Consider the following 4,154-nt stretch of genomic DNA (forward strand, 5'->3'; position numbering starts at 1 on the left):
AAGAGAGAGATAGGGTGTGATTTTTTGTGTGGCTGAATCATGTGTACGGATGAGGGAGTGTAAGCCACTAATTTTTCCACAAATCCAAGCCTAGAATAGACTCCTATAGTGATTGAAGGTGACTTAAGAGCTCACCTTGGGTGGTTTGGTTAACAACCTTTAGAGTACTACCATTTGAGCTCAAAATTGTGGGTTTAGTCTTGGGTTAGGTGATCCTATGGTCCAAATTTAATTCAATTTGGAGTCCATTTGGTTCCGAAGTAGGAGCCTCAAAAATCCTTCCTAGAAATGGCTTAACCTTAATCATTGAGATGAACTTTCTTAACTTGGTAAAATCCATTAAAATGTGCCTCAATTATCCCTTAATTATCGCCTTTAACCAATAAGAATTGAACGAACCTCTCAAGTTGATTTCTAGATTTTGCCTTAAGTTTGATCCTTAGGTATTAGGGTTTTAACCAATTTTAATTAATTCTTAAACAATCTAAAATCCCAAAAGAGCTCTAGAGTCACTTGTTTGATGCTATCCTTCGGTCATTTTACGGCCTTTGGATTGATCCCAGGAGTTTAGGGCTCATTTTGGGCTTCAAACTCTCAAGCAGCCCCCTTAGTCGTAGTAATTTGGTAATCTCGAACATGTTAAAACTTTTAAATTCATTGTTTAATTATAGGAAAATTTTGATTCAATTGAAACCTTAATGGCATAATAATTCTAATTAGAATTCTATCATTCCCTAAAAATTTAAACCTCCATAATTTGGGTTAAAATCAAGGACTCAACATCTTAGGAGACCTTAAGTCAAATCGGGCAGAACTTCCTAACAAAATCAATAACATTTCAATAGAAAACTCCAGATTGCAGTGTCCACCTGTCTAACACTTATAATTAGGTCTAGTTTTATTAAAAATCTGAAACCCTTAAGATTACCTTAATTTTAAAGTCAATTTTGACCCCTTAACGTTAACGTATCCGGATAATCCTTTAAAATCTATTAATTTCCTCCAAACTCCTAAAATTTTTCTTTAAAGGTTTAATAAAATTCTTAACCATCCATTAAAATTAGTAAAACATAATCTTTTTAATATTAATCTATGGCCTCTTAATTCTAAACAAATCTAAAATACTTAATTAACCCGCGATTGGCTTACTGGTACCCGGCCTACGAGGCTATTAGCTTAGCCCAAGGAAGGTGAAATACTTTACGGCCTGCGGTGGTGAACAAAAGGTAGAAATCAATTACTTTAACTCTTTAAAATACATTTTAACCTAAATCCCTAATTCATTTAAATATTTAATTTAACTTAAATTCTCTTTCTAAAGCCTAAAAACCCAGAACTTTAGACAACTTTAATTAAACCACCCACTTTTAAGGATCTACCCAGCCACACGGCCTTTTACACACACTTTCGATGATGTGCTAGAACAACCAACTCGAGATCTAGGTTAAGCTGGTGTTTACTTTACCGCTGTGTGCCGGATTTTTCATAGTTTTTCAAACTGCATGTTGTGGACTGAAATTGATTTGCTGTGTCTGCTTACTTTTCTGGCACTCTTGTGGATGGATTGATGTGTTTTGGCGACCATAGATTACCCTTAGGTTAGGTACGTCTGGATTTTCACATAGTTTTGCAGGTGGCCACGCTCATGCAGGCAGTAAAGCGGGGCTAAATCAATAAAAAATATTAATTGCATAATTGCTTGCACGGTGCTTCAGCTGCTAAAGCCCCCAAATAAAAAGAAGCCGTGGCCAGTGTGTTTCACTTTCTTTTTCTGCACATATATAAACATTTGGGAATAATTGCTTTATTCATTTATAACTGCTTAGGATAACCCTGGCAGTGAGTCTAGATTTTATTTTTAAATAAATGTATTTGGTATAATTGTCAAGTGGTTTGTGAAAGTTAATTTTGAGTTGGGATACATAAATCCAAAAGATTGTATTCGCAAAGAAGAAAGGATACCCTTTTGGGAACTATTCGCTTTCCATTTGAATCCAATTTGATGCACACTTCTCTTATACCCAAAGAGGAAAGAGTGGCCTTCCCCTTAAAAGGGAAAGTGCCCTCTATCCATTTGGGTAGTTACTACGAGAATCTAAGGAGTTCGAAGAAAAGGAGTTCCCAAAGAAAGAGAAAAATTGAAGACTTTGAAGATTGAGAGTATCCCACTCCAAAATTAATTGTGCTCATTATTAGGCTAAATCCGGTTGTTTTGTCAGTGGGCCCCGACCACTTTATTTCCTGCAAAACTTTTGGTTTGTAATAGCAAGGCACCTTTTGCCTTATGGACATTTATAATTAGTTAATATTTGATGTGATGAATTGATTGCCCTTTAGGAATTGCCTGCTTTTCTTAGTTTTGGCGATTGTGTGGCCGCTTTTATTCGCGTTGGATACGTAGAGACTCGTGAGGGTGTGAAAGTTTTTATACTCATAACTTTTAAAGTTTAAAATTTTGTGAGTCTAGAATAACATAGAAAAGATCACGAATCTAGGGAATTAGCCCGGGGATCGACCCGCAGGGTCGCAATGCATATTAACTGCATTACTCTTTCCTTGTTTTAGACCCTTACCCCCGCCAGCGGTAGAGTCCGGATAGTCTGACCTATGTAGATGAGGTTGCCGGACCTGGGGGAAACGTCAGTCTTCTAAAAATTATTTTATAAGCCTATTTTTAAATTTAAGCATATTTGATTTGGAATTTGTCGACCAGCATGCATTGCATTAGATAACAAATTAAAGAGTCAAAATTTTAATTTCATAGTCCTTGAGCATTTTGCACCCAAACATTAAGGTTTAAAGGCCAATTAGGAAAATTTTCTAGATACAGCCAATTCTTCAAACCTTAAGTAACAACGTCCCTACCACTACTTTCATAAAAGATTGGAATTCATCTCTTTTAATGATTAGGTGGTTACTGGCTTCCCAAATCCAGGCCGGGGTAACGTCCAGGTTCCGCAACATCATTTTAGTTAGGTTCGGACGACTATGGTCCAGCGTCCAAATTAAGATTTAGGAATCCGGGGCGGATCTTGATTATAAGACCCAAGCCCTGGATACACTCCTGGACGATTGAAATTTGGCTTGATCGTCCAGCCTGGCCGATCAGTTCAAATCAGAGGAAAATCGTCCTGAGCATCGCCCTATTTTTGAGCTGGCCGATATTTATCGTCCTGAAGTAACTTAAGGTTTTTGACTGCATCGTCCTGGCCGATCCTGCGATCGTCCAGGATGATATGATCGTATCAATCATCCTTAATTACTCCCTTGATTTCCTGATCAATTAAGGCATAATTTGTGAATATCGTCCAGGCCGATCAATGATCGTCCTGGACGATAATTTAAAAATACACTATACCTTAATTATCTATGGCGGCAACTTCTTTCTATTTTGAGCTTATCGTCCTGGTTGATACACGTATCGTCCAGGCCGATATGTTAATGTCGGCTGCCTTAATTAAGAATCCTGATTAGAGTCTCTGTTTTGAACTCGATCGTTCAGGACGATCCAAGGGATCGGCCTGGCCGATGTGAGAAAAAATAGAGATTCTAAATCTCTCAAGTGTTTGTGTGTAGGGTTACTTAGCATCAGTCTCTTTGACCATTACAAGTAGACTCAAAAGTAAAAAATAAAAGTACAGACTGACTCAACTCTAAACCTACGCAATCCTGAACTGGCTTCGTCTTGATCGTCCGATCTTCGATTCCTGAAAAGTTAGAAGCAACAAGCAGTCCAAGAGAAATAGTGTTTGTCAATCATCAAAATATAAGCCATGAAAATAGATTTGCAACATACACTACTTCTCCCTCTTTCACAAACTCACCTTCTCCTTCCTCTCATAAGCCCTGAATCTTTTCAAAAATCCCCCACTTAAGTGTTCCCTCCCTTTGTCACGTTCCTCTCTGTCTCTTAATAAATAAAGGCATTGATTATATATCAGGTTTCAAGAAAGCCTAAAAATTTAATTTAGTTATTTTTGTTCGTACAGTACGATCACAGATCAAACAGTATGATTAGTTCAAAATAGATTTCATCCTTGTACGAAGGAGCACAAACATGTAATAATTAATCAATAAATCATACAGTATGATACAAACATCATCTAGTACAATATACTATATTTCTTCTATTCATATAGGAAGAATGTCGGGAT

Source organism: Dendrobium catenatum, unplaced genomic scaffold, assembly GCF_001605985.2.
Source record: "Dendrobium catenatum unplaced genomic scaffold, ASM160598v2 fragScaff_scaffold_1409, whole genome shotgun sequence".
NCBI classification, from domain to species: Eukaryota; Viridiplantae; Streptophyta; class Magnoliopsida; order Asparagales; family Orchidaceae; genus Dendrobium; species Dendrobium catenatum.